The sequence below is a fragment of the Mercenaria mercenaria genome, chromosome 1 (genome assembly GCF_021730395.1).
Source record: "Mercenaria mercenaria strain notata chromosome 1, MADL_Memer_1, whole genome shotgun sequence".
NCBI lineage: Eukaryota > Metazoa > Mollusca > Bivalvia > Venerida > Veneridae > Mercenaria > Mercenaria mercenaria.
Window position 1 is genome coordinate 109,542,429 of NC_069361.1, and position 17,866 is coordinate 109,560,294.

Here is a 17,866-nt window from a genome sequence, read left to right on the forward strand (position 1 = left end):
CCCTACAAAAGACTCGTCAATTTTTAAAGGGGACACACAGAGCTTGAGGTATTTGATAAAAATATCCTTAAAACACATTTATTTTTTAACAACTTGTTCATTGTTCCTTTTTTTTTAATTTTAAAAGTGATGTGGCAATCTTAGATGTTTAAGTTTAATATACTGTGAACTGTGTATACGGTTAATTTACTGGGCAAGAAATTTCATGCCTTTTACCAAAATGACTATTTTTAGGGAATGTTATGTCTTGATTTCAAAAAATTAAAAAATTTAATTGGGAACTTTTATGTTTTTTTGGGAAAAAAAGTTTTGCAGACGGCATTTAACCATGAAAAGAGGTGCTGTATTAGAAATACTGAGTTTTCGGTATAGAAGATTGTATTCTGATAAAGAATTAATAATACCATATGCACATTTTTACTTTGTATTGATCAAACCCAATTTTTCCCTTGAAAAAGATGTAACTGTGGGAGGATTGAAAACAAAAAATTTTCCAGATATAGCTGTAACTTTCCCATTTAAAAAAAAGGTATAATTAAAAAAAAAACACAATAAAAAGTCCGACAATATGCACAGGTACGGATTTTAAAAGGAATCACAATTTTTTTTTCTGGGGTAAAGGATTTACCTTTGAATCTTTAGAAACTAATTGTTTAATTCTGACGCCAAATTTTTTCTTATAATCACCTACCCCTCTAATTAGGTTTGGTTTTCCAAAAAAATCGGGAGGGGGGAAATGTTTGAGTATAAACCATGTAATAAAATGATACAGAAATGCGCTGGCTTTGGACCATTTTTAAGAAGGATGGGAGACATTTCCCGGCAGAGTTTAGGGCGTTTGCTGTTTTGTGTTGAAATTGAGTGCAGTATAGCCATGGTACCATGTTGTGACGGGGTCCGGGGCAAACTCTTTCTCTGGGTATGGGCAGCTGAGAAATTTCATATGACAGGGAAACACACAGAAGTATATAGTTTTGTGGACCTCTGCAAGTTTAATTTTTAAATTTTCAACATTGGATTTGTCAATGCAAATTCTTTCAAATTTGGGTTTCGAACAATTTACTCTGTTTTTCCTTGTGTTTTAGCATTTACACATACCTTCAAACTGCCTAAAAGTTTAAAAAACTTTTAAAAAAAATTAAAAAAACCTGTCACAATTTTTAGATAAATTTGGAAAAATGAAAAAATGGGGTCATTGTTAATGTGATCTCTATAACTTGTATTTATTTCCCTTTTTTGTAAATCGTGGGAAAGGTTTCATAGGAAAAAAAATTTGATGACCTTTGGGGGCGGTTTGTAAAAAAGGGTTTTGTCTGAGTGTGTTTTATACGGGTTTGACTACATAAAAAATGCGAAGGAGGGTGTCCAAATTTAACAATATGATGCATTCTATTTCATTTTGCTAAAAAACTTAATGTTTTAATGTATAAAGGTGACCTCGTTTTTTTTGAGGGAAAAAAAATCGTGGTAGTGGGACAAAAAATTTAAGGGGCGTGTGTCCCCACCAGGGTGCCCCCTGCTCCAAAGGGCAAGGGAGAATGGGAGTATAAAACTTTCAACACACTTTACATTAAAGCAAACATTAATTTTATGTACACTTGTAAATTATCAAGTTCAAACAATGCAATATGGTAACTTATTTGTATATGGAAGAGTGAAGAACTAGTCTACTAGAAAATTTCAAAGATCTAGATTAACCCCCACCCCTTCAAATAAATGATTTAACATAGCCGGGTTTGAAATAAAGAGAAATATCTTGTATTTATTATTTGTCCACTTTTTTTAAAAAATTTCTGATGATTGTATCGCCCTGCCAATCACCACAAAAGTTTTCTGGATCACTGATAGTACTGTCAGAGTAGGAAATTATCAAGGTTAGACAAGAGGGCGTAATTAGTATGTGGTTTTAACCAATTTATTTAAATAGAAAAAACTGCCGTTTATTTGTAAAAAACGTGGCCTGGTTTCATAAATATTGTACTTGCTTTAAAAAATAATTTTTTTTTCTTAAAAATAACTTTTTAAATGCCAAAGATGTAAGTTTTCCCCATTTGTCATTAGGCAGCATTGAATATACATTGTAACAATAGATTGTGTATACATTAACCTTTTTTGAAAAATTTTTATTTCTTTTATATTTTGGAAAAACCCACGGAACACCAGCATGTTTTACAGGGCCATCTTGGATTGTAAATGTCTACAATATGTGAGGAACGTCTACAGGGGGAGATCAAAGAAAGCCCTTGGTGGACTATAAAGTAAGTGGAAATTAAAATAATAATAATTAAAAACATACAAACAGTTTACCATTAATAAAAATTTAAAAGCTAAAAAATCTTCTTCAAAAATTTTTTTAACTGGGAAAAAGTAACAGGTTTTAAAACAAATTTGGGGATGAAGAGCTGAAACCACAAACTTGTATTTGGTAACAAGCTTTGTTAAAACCCCATTTTGTTTAAGGGGCATAACATATCATACTGTGCGCTTAAACATTGTAATTTTCTATACCTAACAAATAGCGTTTGTACACAGTTAAAACACACAAAAAGTTTATTTATTTTAATTAGATTTGTGTACAGATTTCATACTTCAAATTAAATCTGGCAAATACATAATTTTTTTATAGTTTTTTTTTTTAAGCAGAATTTTAGAAGGAAAATACAAATCAAAAATGTGCAAATTTACACATTCTCAGTATGGTTTCTTTAAATTCCTTCATATTCATTTTGTTTCTAAAGGGTTTTCTTTTAAATCCCTTGAAAAAAATCCCCAGAGAAAAAAAACTAGATCCCCCAAGCAACTTTTGACCCACAGCTTCAAAAGGACTGGGAGTTTACACAACACTCTTAAGTCCACACAAAAATCCTTCCCAAGAGATAGGTCAAAATACCCCAAAAATTGATGTAACAGCGTTGTACAAAAAAAGTGGTCTTTTTTTCCCTACACAAGAAAAAATAGGTTACAATATCACTTTTTAATAACACGGGGGAAAGTAATTCAGGTTCTTGCCATGACTTTTTTCTCAGATGGTGAAAATTGTCCAAGTACATAAAAATTTCCCTCTACACTGAAAAAGAAATCTCCAGACAAGTCTTTTTGTATCTGACCTAGACCTTAAAAGTTCCCCTGACCTTAGCCTAGGACCTGGTTCTTGCGCATGACACCCTCCAAGGTGAACATTCTCCAAAGTTAAATTAAAACCCACCATGCAATAAGAAAAATGATCCGGAAAAACCCTTTTTCAGTTTGACCTTTGAGATAGGAAATGGGGATTTGAAAAACGACACTCCTCCTAAAAGAGGTTTCACATCCCAAATATAAACAAGATTGCCCCCATTGCATTCAAAAGTTAGGGGTTTCTGGACAAAATGGGAGGGACATGCCCAAAAAATCACCAAAAGTGACGACTTAGTGGACCACCACAGCGGGCCGCAAAAGCAACGACATGTTTTTTCACCACACTCTCAAAAAAGCGAGTGAAAAATTTTAGTGTTTCCCTGTAGAGTACAAAAAGAACCCAGAAAAATTTACGGGTTTCAGTTAAAATCGAAATCTATTACAGTAACTTTTTCTATATCTTCGTCAAGTTTTTTGTTTTAAATTCAAATTTAACATTTTTAAAGATTTTCTGTTATAAAAACAAAAAAGGGTTTTTAAACCATTCCAAAATGACCTCTTTGGCTATTCCCCTAAAAAGGATTCCAGATTATACCCCCTTCCTTTGTGTTCGAACGTGTTAGAATGGAAATAGATTCTGTTTTGCATGCTTTGGCAAAAAAAACACTATTTTTCTTCTGATGCACCAAATTTAATCACAAAACTAAAATCTATTTCCCCAAATAAAACTGTTGATTTAGTTTTAAAATTTTATTATTTTTTCAGTTACTTTTCTACTTTATTAGAAATAGAAAACGTGTACTTTTTAATTTTGTCTAGGAAAAAAAAATTAATTTATTTTCTTTTTCAGAAAGGATTCTTAAATTTTGACACAGACACCATCTTTGCTGCACTTAAATGTGGGTAAATGAAAAAAAACTTATACAGCATCACCAAAAGACCCGGTACCGGGCTGCCTTAGTTCTGGATTGACTCTCTAAAATAACAAGGGCTTTATAAAGCATCAAATCGGGCAGACGGAACTTAGAAAAAGATTAACTCTTTTCTCAACTTGATGTACCCCTACATCATAGACCACATAGTTAATTCCGTGGAAATTACATGCTGGAACAAATTTAGCTCAGACATAAAAAATCTGGTAAAAACGGGAAAACAGTTTGATGATTTGGCGCTAAAATTTTTTGATTTAAACTGCCCATTTATGACTTATTTCATTGTTTTTTTTTTAAGGGAATTAAAAAACCCAGGGGGCCAAGACAAAAATGGATACTTTCCTTTACGTCCAACTTTTTTTTTAAAAGACCTTTTTTTTGGGAAAAAGCTCAGGGTGTTTACATGCACGGTTCTTTTTTACAGGTTAAAAAAAACCCCAAAAATTTCAATTTGGGGGATAAAATAATGACTTTAAGAGCTAGGCATTTTCTTTTACGGGATTTTAAAGCTCTTAAGCTAGGTTCAACTGTATTTGTAACCGCAGATTTAACCTGTGAAGGTGTCGTTTTAAATGGGAGAGGTCATGGATTCCATCCCGGTTTTTGTCATAAAAGAGACATAAATTTGGGAACTTGTGGCTCCCTGCTTAGTCTCACTTTAAACGGGAAAACGGCTTCTCCTCCCATACCTTCGGATGGTTTCCCATCAGGAAAAGATGTCAAAGTGATTAATGAAGTTTAAATTTTTCTTCATACAAATTAGTAAAAAAACATCAAAAACATTTTTTGCCTATTTCTTCAGGCATGTACCAAAAAAATAAAGGATCAGGAATTTTATTGCTAAATGTAGTAGGGTAATGTCTTCGTTTTTATACGTTAAAAATAGATCATACATCATTTTTGCAATTTTTAAAGTTTGACAACACACATTGGTCCTGGTTTCTTTTAGAGCTACATGAACTTTTAATAGGATTAAAAAAATGCCTCAAAAATACATGTAACAAACAGAAAGGGGCAATGTTTTGTTTCTATATATAAACAGAGCACTGAAATAACTTTAAACCTGCAAATTTTCCATGTACTTTAAATGTGTGACATCAAAGAAAGCTACTGTTGAAGTTTTAGTCATTTCCAGGTACTTCTGGCAACCTGTAACTAAAACAAACCTGGCACTGGGCAGTATAGGGGTATCAGAATGATATATTAAATGATCTGCATGCTTAAATTGAAGTCTACAGCAAATTTTATTTCATTTTTTTTCATTGTATTTATATCCTAAACTAGGTGATCATCTATACCAAGTAAAATTTTAAGGCATTCATATTTAAAAACCCACGTTTTGTGTAAAAGTAAACTTTTTCCCTGTTTCAAAAACTTTAAACTATTTAGTTTCTTCCACCATGAAAAAGGCATTGGAAAGGGGTGACCCGTTCACCTTTATGTTCATCAAGATCACTTTTTGCCCCCTTTGGTTTCCCCTCCATTTTTTTGCAAAAATGTGCCAAATACATAAATTGTTTTACCTCGTTTTTGTCTGTAAGTTGAGTGTTTAATTTATTACATTTCCTATTTGGAAATATGTTTCCCTTGTACAGACATTCAGATCTGAAATTTTGACCTTTTTAAGTGGACATTTGTAAACCCTTTTCCCCTGAAATAGCTAGTTGTGAAAGTGGGACATCAAACGAAATTTGTATTTATTTTTTTGATGTTTCTTCCATTTTATTTAAAACAGTCAACCATTCGTTTGCATCAGTTTTTTGTCTGTGGCATTCAAGAAATACTGGTGAATTAAACCTGATACCATTCTCCTAAAGTTCATTGGGATCAAAATATTTTTTTTTTCCACTAGCCCCCAGCATTAAAAGGCTCAGATGTCAGGCACTCTAGCAAATTTTTTCCTCCAGTCATTTAAAAAACCCTTTCTAAAGTTTGCAAAAAATTTTTTAGCTCAATATTTTTTCTCATACCCTTTTGACTTTTAACAACTTATTTTTATTTTTACTGAGTTTTAAAAAGTAACACATCTGTATTTTTCTTTCTTTAAAAAAAAAAAAAAAAAAAACGGGTTTAAACCCACTTTTGATTCGCCATTTTGTGATAAGGCTTTTTTTAAAAAACTTTTTTTTTCCAGAACCAAATATAATTTTACAATCATTTACAATCTTTAGATGGTTTTTGGGCTAAAACACCGAATATTTAATCATTTGTAATATTATGGCCAACATTATTATTTTCTGAAGAAAATTCTTTAATAAAAGTCCACTGAAAATTGAACCTTGTGATCAAACAGTACTGTTAATTGCCAAATCTACAACAATACTTTGGACCAGGTATGCTAGTTTCAGCAGATTTTGTCCCACACTCGTTTTTGTTCAAAAAATGAAGAGATAAATGTGATATATGTTTTAACATGTTTTATATGTTTAAAAAGTGGGCTGAAATGCTTCGATAATAAAATAAAGAAAATATAGAACTGATTATCACTTTTCAATATTCTCATCCATCAGAGGTTCATCAAAATTGCAAGACAACATGGTAACTCTGGTATGCTAGAATGCTTTTTAAAGGATAAGAAAAAGTGCCTTTAAAAGGGCATGTATCAACCCAAAGTTTTCCCGTCAATGCCAGGGGGACTTCAAAAAAATTATGTGAAAAATCCTAACCAAATGTAAAACTTTATTGAAGTGTTAAACGCTGTCATAAATAAAACCCTTTTTGCTGAAATTTTGGCTGGGAAACAAAACCAAAACTTCAAATAATAAAAAATGTTAACAAATTGAGGGGCCCTGCCATAGAAAACCAACTAGTGGGTTTTTCGACCACAGGATCCCAAACCCGCCTGCGCATCCCCGCAGTCTGGTCAGGCCCAGCGTTTGCTTTTTTAAAACATTTGGGTTGGGAAACGTTAGCGAACACATGGACCGACCAGACTTGGGGGGATGCGAGGCTGGTCTAGACCATGCGGGCCAAACCACTATGTTTTTTTTCCAGGCAGGCTCAAATATTGTCTCATGTCCCAAAATTTCCCGTGAACTTTCATTCTTTTTAACAACATTGACCAACATAAAAACGGGTTTTAAGCTTAAAACTGATCACTGGGGTTAAAAACAAAGGATGGATTTGGAAACTGTCTTTTTATTAACATTTTATTTTTCCTCCCTAAGAAAGTATAAACCTACACTTTCAAAGGGCCTTTCAATATGACTACCTAAGCACCCCAAAACCCTTACCCTTAAATTTCTTTAATGAACTTTTCCCTTTTAATTGGGACTGGACTGTTAAAAAGGATGCAACCAAAAAGAAACTGACTGAATGGTGAACATGCAATTAATCAACGCTGGTTTGCACTATCATGATCTGCACTGGGCGCAAAGGCAAAATCAATCGGGCCAGCATCATAAGGGTTTTAAAAAAATTCTATTGTTTTTGGGGTCAAAAGGTAAAAAAGAACTGAGCCCCGAAAATGATTTCAAACCCAAGTCCTTAAGTTTAAGTCACATCTTTCATTACATTACACAGGATAAGTACCACAAAGGAACTCCCATTGTTTTTTGGGGGAAATGGCCAAAGGGCCAAAATTAATTTTTAAATTTTTTTTACTTTTCCAGTTCAGTTTCTTGTACTGTGTTTTTTATCCCTCACACATCCCCCTCACTTCTTCATTGCTGATTTTGTAAAACGATTTAAAAAATTTTTTAAATTTAGTTACTTGTTTCTAATATCCTCTTTCCACCACTGCCACTACTACTCCCCCAGTGCGTCATGCTTGGGTTTTCTGTCCTACCCATTTTGCTGGAACAGGCTTATTATTCCCCCTTAGGTAAAGCTCTTGTTTTTACAGATATAAAAAATAAACCCTTACATCATTTAAAATCTTTTCTGTAATCCAAAGAATTTCAAAAATAACAAAAAAAAAAAAGTACAAAAATTTTCTCAATTAAAATGTAAAATATCCCAATAAGTATTCTCACTCATTACAGAACAGCCTATTTATGAAACATTTACATTTCCGTAACATTCATATGAATATTTTGTCTGCATTATTTTTAAAGCTCTATCTCTGGATTCTAACAGCTTATGTCCTGTCCTACTTACTGACTCGCTCAATGAATTTTACAGAGATACAGAAACCCTATAAATCAAGCCTAACACTCTTCATTCTTTAGGAAAAAAACAACAATCAAAAATCCCTTTCACAAAATGGATTAAAAAGTAATTTAATTTTGCTATCTTAAAACCCAAAAACACCCGGGGATAGATTGAAACTAATTTTTAAATACGAAAAATGCACTTACCCATAGTTGAACCTTAAGTTATAATTTCACTGACAATGTCTCATTTCACATTTTATAACTCTACATGAACTGCCATAAACTTGCTCCAATTTTATTTTTCCAGACTTTTTAGAGCCAAGGCCCAAATTTCTAGTTATTTAAGCTCATACTGTACGTTCATTTTTTCATAAAAGCCGCTACCCTCCATAACACTAATAAATGTATATGCAGAAATTTAAAACCCTGCACTAAAGGTTCATTGAAAAATGAAATTGATAAATACATATATGTAAAAAAAACTAATTTAAGATATGTTATCTATCTTTTGACGGGGAAAGAAATGGTAAAAAACTTTTGGGTGGGGAACCATGATTAACCCCCGGGAATAATCACCAGGTAAAAAACGGTGCCATCAACAAACCCTTGAAAAAACTTCCAGAATTTTCTGATTAAACCCGAAGTAGAATTTGTAATGTTTTCTGGTAAACTAGAAAGAACCGTATCAATAAATGTTTCAAAACATCAAAGGGGCTGGTTTTGACTAAATTGTAAGAAATTTTTTTGGGGTATGCCCGCTGCTAAGAATTTTTTTTCATAAAATGGGATTTTTTTTTTTTAAAAGCTGTAAAATCTAAGTGACTTTTTGCAGGTTTTTTAAAAACCCCAAGGGTTCTACTTCCAACAGTGAACACATGATGCCATAAAATTTTAAAATGCTTATGATCCACTTCATTTATTCCAAATACATGTACATGATATTTGTTTTGCATTTGAAACACCATGCAAAAATCATGAAACAATTGGGTTTTTTGTTTTAAACCCTTATCCTGCAAATTTCTATAAAAACTTGTCCACTTTCAATTGGGCAGTACCATTAATTTTTAAAAGGGGGGCTTGCTAAAAAAATACTGACTGAATGCAAAATGCAGATCTGATCAACGCATGGGTTGCGGCTGATCATGATCTCACTGGGCGCAAAGTCAATCAATTTTTGTCCGCAGATAAGGGTTAGTCTAGTAGAAAAGCAACTTACCTAAAGGGAAAAATATCCGAGCAAAAAGTCCCTGTTTATTGGGCAAAATAATACACATGACCGGCTTGGTTTTGAAATGATTCAACAAAAAAAAATATAACCAGGCTGGAAAACACACCTCGGAAAAGAAGGGGGCTCCCCAAAAAAAACCTGAAATATTAAGAAAACCATTTTTTTATCCCTCTATATATAGCCCTGTGGGCCCGTAATATGACGCATTAAGCTTTTCGTTTGCTAAAAATATAAAAAAACCCACTTTTTTACCAAAAAGGAATTCATTTTAAAAAAAAAAAGCACTTGATCTTCATACGATTTTCAAGCAAATAAATATTAAACATAAATTTTTTTTCACGTCTAAAACGCAAACTCTTCCGCCTCCTTTTACATTCTGGAATAGGCGCACAAGGCATAGCCGTGTGCAATGTGTAATAAAGTCATAAAAACAGTTTTTTTCTACTGGCACGTACTAGTATATCTTTAGTGTTTTTATAATTTTTAGAAGGGTCATAATACAGAATGATCTCAATGATAAAAAAATTAAGTAGTCTAAATAAGCAAATGGTGTTTAAAATTACACAAAAAACAACATGACAATAACATCTTAACATTTTTTCATCTTAAAATTTGCGAATTATATTTTCATCAGATTTTAAATTTCTCCTGAAAACATGATCCAAAAGTATTTAACTTCAAATTTAATTTCCAATCTACCCAAACCATTTTGCCCGTAAAAATACATGGATGCTGTGTTTTTGTAGGGAAACATAACACCGAGTCCCTTCCAATCAAAAATGTGCTTAGTGTAAAAAAAACCCTTCTAAAATTTCTATGGCCCTACTGTACTTCACTGTTTTTTTACCCCCTAAACGTGTTTTTATTACAAATTTAACAAACGAGTATTTTATTTAATGGGAACTTCATTTTCGCCATTTACCGGCCACGCCTATTACCCCAGGGTTTTGTGTCTTTAAAGGAAAGAAATTTTTTTCCCAAAAAGATACCATACTTTAAACAAAAAAAAACATTATGCCCAAATTTTTTTACATCCCAAAACTAAAATGAAATAGCTCAAATACATGTACTCCAAAAATTAAAAAAAATTTTTAATTTTTAATTTCCTTTTTTTAAAAAAAACCTTAGCAAAATTTACGTAAATCCCAAGATAAAAAAAAAAAAGCATTTTAAAAAAGTTTGCAAACAAAACGCATTTTTTGTCTAATTTTTCAATACATTCTTACATTTTAAATTTTCAGAAAATGAAAGAGAATATTATACTTTTTAAAAATACATGAGGTTCTTTTTTTGTTTAACAAAATTTGGGTCCATTTTGCTGAAAACATTGAAACTACTGCCATCATTTCACCTCGGTTTCCCACTACCTCAGAAATACACACCAAACTGAAAATAGAAATTTTTTAAAACCATCTGGGTTTCTGAATATTTTTTTGCTAAAAAATAAATAAATTCCAAGTCATTAAACTGATACCTGACAAAAACAATCCGATTGAAGGGAAAACCCCCCTGTATTATGAAAAAATACATGCGAAAAATTTTGATTTCTATTCAGAGCAAATGCGGTTTCTCTAAATGTTGCATTTTATTCTACAGATTTAAAAACATACAATAGTAGAAGCAAATACAACGTTTTCATTTTCACAGAAACAATATCTTTAACTGACCGAAATCTTGTATATCCCCCCATACAATATTTCAAACATTAAGGCAACAACCAAAAAAGCTGGGGCCCCCGACAGCAACCGACAAACAAGGTTTTCACCTGCTGAAACAAAATTTTTTAAAAAACCCCTTTCCCCGCTAAATTTGTATAATGAAGTTGTCCACTTTGAAAATTTGGACGTAACATTTACTGTTAAAAGAATTGAACCAAAAAAAACTGATGAAGGGAAACATGAAAATCTGATCACGCTGGATTGCTGGCTGATCATGATCACCGGGCGCAAAGGCAGAATCAAGTGTCCAGCATGGTAAGGGTTAAGCAGAAAAAAGGATATTCAAATTATCTTTAGTTTTTTTCCCTTTATCTCAAAAAAAAATCATTTGGGGGGAATTTTTTTTCTGAGGGCAAAGATAAAGCTGGTGTTTTTGATATTCATCTTTAAATGTATTTAATGTTTCCTTTCCCTCCCCCTTCCCATGCAAATAATGTCCCATCCCTTTTGATATTAAAGCTCTAACCCTGTTGGACAAACCCAATCATGTGAAATATTTAACCAATGAGGTTTTTTTCCAATAGGGAAGTGTGTTTTTACAGGCTGGTCATGGAAACCACAGAAGGGCCCCCTCTTCGACAGAAAAACCTGTAAACATTGAGCCGTGCCATGAAAACCACATAGTGGGGGTGCGACAAGCAAGAAACCAGACCACCTGCGCATCTGCCACTGGGCAGGGTCCATGCTGTTCGCTTTTAAAAACCTACTCAATTTAAAAAACCCTTTGCGAACAGCATGGGGTCCTGCCAGACTGCTGATCGCAGGGTGGTCTGGATCCAGCTGGTCGAAACCCCCTATTTTATTTTTTCAGGGGACGGGCCTTTTTTTTTATTTTTATCAAAAATCCCAAAAACTTTATTTTTCCCTTTAAAATGGGAATTTGAAATTGTTCAGTAGATCACAATTACTAATTCAGTTTTTTAAAAAAACAGGTTTTAATTTTAAAAAATCTACACTGAAAGCAATAAGAAAAGGTAAAAATTTGTTTTTTCATCGCAAAAGAATTTAACTTTGTTTTTTCAGAAGTATCATACAGTACTATTTTTAAAATAAAAAAATTCTGATATTTTCATGTCAACATTTTAAACAAGTTTCTGCAAATTCCCCCTCAAAAGGGACAAATGTAAAAAAGTAGAAAAAACACTCTTGGGTTTCTTAGTAAAAACAATAGCGGGACCAAATCCATGACCCTACAACATAAGTCAAGCTCTCCATAGCAATGCACTGTGCAAACAACACCCGCAAAATGATGTTAAACCTTACCAGTTAAAATTTTTCCTTTGGGAGACACTTTTTTTAGCTAAAAATTTTATAAAAATTGATGTCCCTTTTTATGGGCCCTTTATCAGCACCTTTCCATCACCCCATTATGCAAATACACTCGTGAATAAAAAAACAAAATTTTTTTTAAAAAATTTTTTAAAGAAATTATTAACAGTAGCCTTTAATATTTTAAATCAAATTTTTAAAAAAGTATAAGATTTAATCTAACACAACATTTTAAAAATTTTCATACATGTATTATAATGCAATTGCATTAACACACTGGGAAGATGACTTTTCCCCAATACACTAACGGCCTGATACTTTTCCCGAATATTCAAATCCAAAAAATTTTTTTTCAAAAGAAATTTTTACTTATGAAAAAAAGTGGGTGGTATTGACCCGCTATTTTTAAACAAACAATACATTTACCTATAAAGAAAGGATTAGACCCAAATTTTGTATTAGTTGATGGTCAAAATTTAAACAAATTACAAATCAAACAAGGGCCCTGATGGCCCTATATCCTCACCTGTTACATTGCACTTGAGGACAAGAAGGGCCCAAAAAAAAATCTAAGCCAAAAACAGAACAACAAAAGGGAAAATTTAAACCAAAAAAAAAAAAAATTCTACAAGGTACAGATATTCCAAAAAACCCTAAAAAAATTTGGGGAACCACCATGTTGTCCACAGAAAAGTGGTCTCGGGTTTTTTCCCCATGGGCCCAAAAAAAAAAGTTTTTTAAAAATAAGCTTTTATTAACGTAAAAGGGGGGTAAAATTAAAAAAAAAAAATTGTAATGAACAAAAAAAATCTCCAATAAAACGTTGACATAATGAAATTTCGATCATATCTTCATTAGTTACAGAGATTCCCATTTTAATTTTAAATAAAGGGGGGTAAATTTTACATAAAATCATCCATAGTTATCACCCTGATTGACTCAGTCCAACTAAGACAAAAAAGAAATTTCAAATAATCCTATAAGTACTTTTCTGATATAAACCTTTGATTACAAACAGGGGAGGGAAAACAATATAAAAAACTCGGAACCTGATTGGATCTGATTTTTCATGGAAACCAAAATTATTTCGTTAAGATATTTTGAAAATTTGGTCAAATAAAACCTAAATGAAAACCTCTAAGGCTGCAAAACCAAATTTGCCCTTTTGGACCTTTTAAAAGGGGCCATAACCGGAAACCCCTGAAAAATCGGCCCTTCAAGAAAAGGAAAAAAGATCTTGTGGTGAACAAGTTGTGTGAATTTGGTTAAAAACAAAAACAAAATGAACTGCTATTGGCAAACAAGGCAAAAAGCTAATTTTTTCCCTTTCAGGGGGTAACTCTGGACCCCAAAAAACGGCCAGTTCAAAAAGAACCGAGATCTTTGGTGACAACCAAATTTGTGCAATTTTATTAAATTCAAATCATAAATGAACGCTAGGCAGACAAAGGGCAAAATAGCTAATTTTTGCCCTTTTTGGGGGCCAAACTCTGGAAAGCATAAAGGAAACTGGCCATTCAGAAAAGGGAAACCCCCCCTCTTATGGGATACAAGTTGTGTGCAATTTTTTTTAAAAAAAAATCATAAAAAAAAACCACTATCAGCGACAAAAATTGTTGACGCACGCAAGACGGACGAACGGTATCACAAAAACCCCTTTCACTAGGACGGTGGCTAAAAAACCCTTTCAAAAATAGATCATACAAGGGATTTTGCCATTTTACTCCAAAGTTCTTCACTATTTTTTCTTTAGGAGTATGACTTTTAGCTTTTCCCGGGGTACAGACAACCTTCAGAAACAACTAAAATGTACCCTTTATTTTTCAACAATACCTCCACATATCCGTCACCCCACTCAAACATCTCGCCGGGGGAGTTGTCTCCTGAAAAATTACTTTTTCCCCTTCAGGGACCATCATCTTTTTAAAAATACAACATTTCCACTAGTTCAAAAGCTATAAACTCCAGGGGACTGTCACGATTTACAACTCCACTGTCACTGATAAAAATGATTATATAAAAGGGTTTTTTTCACAATGTGGGTGCACTAATACCCAAATTTGACAGTCTCCGCACTCATAGGAAAACTGAAAAGTGTCGAGGGACTGTAGGACATAGGGTGTGCTCCCCCCCCCCCCCCCCCCCCGGTACTTGTCACAAAAAAGGGGAAAACTTCAAAGTTTGCAGTCTTAATGGGGTAAAAGCCCAAAAAAAAATTTTTGGAATGGGTTCATTTTTCTTACCCAAACTTTTTTAGCTATGGCATCACAAACAAAAACCACATTTTGGCATTTCAAGGGCCTAACCTGTAATAAAAGCTTAATTTTAAAAAAAGCCAATGTGCAAAAACAATTTTGATAAGACTCAAGCAAGGTTTCGAATTTACATTAAATACTTTTGAGTGAGGCACATAATTAGGTGAAAATGTGCATTTTTTGACTATTTCAGAGGCCATAACTCTGGAAATAGGGGGCGGACCAAGATGAAAAATAGGAGGTGTGCAAGTTCATATCATTATAAAGATTCATGCAAGGTTTCATCAATTTATATCAAATACTTTTTGAGCTAGGCATGTCACAAGGTGAAAATGTGCATTTTTTGACTATTTCAGGGGCCATAACTCTAGAAATAGGGAGCGGACCCAGATGAAAAATAGGTGCGCAAGTTCATATCATGATTAAGACTCAAGCAAGGTTTCATGAATCTATATCAAATACTTTTTGAGCTAGGCATGTCACAAGGTGAAAATGTGCATTTTTGACTATTTCAGGGGCCACAACTCCAACAAGAGGACCATGATGGTCCTGAATCGCTCACCTGTCTCCACATGACCCAATTTTCATGAAGATCCATTGAAAAATATGGCTTCTAGAGAGGTCACAAGGTTTTTCTATTATCTGTCCTAATGACCTAGTTTTTGAAGGCACATGACCCAGTTCTGATCTTGACCTAGATATTATCAAGGTGAACATTCTCACCAATTTTCATGAAGATCTCATGAAGAGTATGGCCTCTAGAGAGGTCACAAGGTTTTTCTATTTCTATACCTACTGACCTAATTTTGGCAACATGTGACCCAGTTTCAAATTTTATCTAGATATCATCAAGGTGAACATTCAGACAAATTTTCATGAAGATCCATTGAAAAATATGGCCTCTAGAGTGGTCAAAAGGTTTTTGTATATTTAGACCTACTGACCTAGTTTTTGACCACAGTTGACCCAGTTTCGAACTTGACCTAGATATCATCAAGATGAATATTCAAACCAACTTCCATACAGATCCCATGAAAAATATGGCCTCTAGAGAGGTCACAAGGTTTTTTTTATTATTTGATATACTGACCTAGTTTTTGATGGCATGTGACCCAGTTTCGAACTTAACCTAGATGTCATCAAGGTGAACATTCTGACCAATTTTCATGAAGATCCATTGAAAAGTATGGTCTCTAGAGAGGTCACAAGATTTTTCTAATTTTAGACCTACTGACCTAGTTTTAAACCACAGTTGACCCAGTTTCAAACCTGACCTAGATATCATCAAGATGAACATTCAGACCAATTTTCATACAGATCCCATGAAAAATATGGCCTCTAGAGAGGTCACAAGGTTTTTTCATTATTTGACCTACTGACCTAGTTTTTGAAAACACGTGACCCACTTTCAAACTTGACCTAGATATAATCAAGGTGAACATTCTGACCAACTTTTATGAAGATCTATTCATAAGTATGGCCTCTAGAGAGGTCACAAGGTTTTTCTATTTTTAGACCTACTGACCTAGATTTTGACCGCACGTGACCCAGTTTCGAACTTGACCTAAATATCATCAAGATGAACATTCAGACTAACTTTCATACAGATCCCATGAAATATATGGCCTTTAGAGAGGTCACAAGGTTTTTCTATTATTTGACCTACTGACCTAGTTTTTGACGGCACGTGACCCAGTTTCGAACTTGATCTAGATATCATCAAGGTAAATATTCTGACCAATTTTCATGAAGATCTTGTGAAATATATGGCCTCTAGAGAGGTCAGCAGGTTTTTCTATTTTTAGACCTACTGACCTAGTTTTTGACTGCACGTGACCCAGTTTTGAACTTGACCTAGATATCATCAAGCTGAACATTCTGACTAATTTTCATAAAGATCCCATGAAAAATGTGACCTCTAGAGTGGTCACAAGCAAACGTTGACGCACGGACGGACGACGGACACTGCGCGATCACAAAAGCTCACCTTGTCACTTTGTGACAGGTGAGCTAAAAAACGGGGGCGGAGCCAGACGAAAAATAGGAGGTGCACAAGTTCATACCATGATAAAGACATACCAAAAAATGTTTATGAAAATCCAAATGTTCATAAATTTAATAATTTGTTGGCTTCCAAAAATGAAAATATTATTAAAAATACTGCAGTTTATATATATAATGCTTTAAAGTTACGTCTGTCTGAGATAGAGATAGTTTAAATTTTGTGGTGTATGTTTTACATATGCCATAACTCTTGTATTTATATTTTGTACAAGTTTTATTTTATGAAAAAGCATTACTTTCATTATAGCCAAGATATTGGTCTTGCCTTGACAAGGCTGATAGTTGGGCATAGTAACAAAGGTACAGATATTAATCTATTCTGTCCATGTCTTTTCTTTATTTCGTTTCGGCAAGATACATGGACAGGCATGTATTGAAGCTTTAAAAAGTTAGAAATTATGTACAAACCTCTTTCTCAAAACAAATGCTTTTTCTGACATGAGTGATATAAATAGTTAATATTTACTTCATTATTCCTTATAAGAGTTGTTGTATTTAAATGTTTATGTTTGTATATAATAATGTATATGATTGATGGTGTATGGGCTGGAGGACTAAATCACAATAAAGATTTGTAATTGTAATTGTAAAAGACTCATGCAAGGTTTCATCAATTTATAACAAAAACTTTTTAAGCTAGGCGTGTTATGAACTTCGGATGGACGCACAGACGGACCTTCCTACATATGGATACTTATGTGGCTACTCTTTTGTTCTCTCTATTGTTCTTTTAGCCACGTAAGAGAAAAATAGCCACATAAAAGACTTACGGAATGAATGACATCAAAAAAGAGTACAGTTACCTATTGTTCCTATAGCCACCTAAGTATGCAAATGTGAGCTCGGAAGTAAGGACGGACGGACGGACAGACGTACGGACAAGAGCAAATCTATATGCCCCCACCACTCATAGGGGGGCACAAAAAAGATGGACCAATAACACCATGAACACTTTTATATAACTAATAAAAGGTCACTGACCATGAAAACATCAATTAACTGTCAATTGATGAACAAAATAGTACTACAACAGTCCACTTATAAGCAGAATCAAATACAGATTTAACAAACAACCAAGAAAACTTTAGAGCCAATCTACAAGTCAGCTGATGACTAAAACTCTGTTGAGATGAACTCTTGCTTCAAAAGACACATGTCAATACTAAACCAATCTAATTCAAATGAAAAA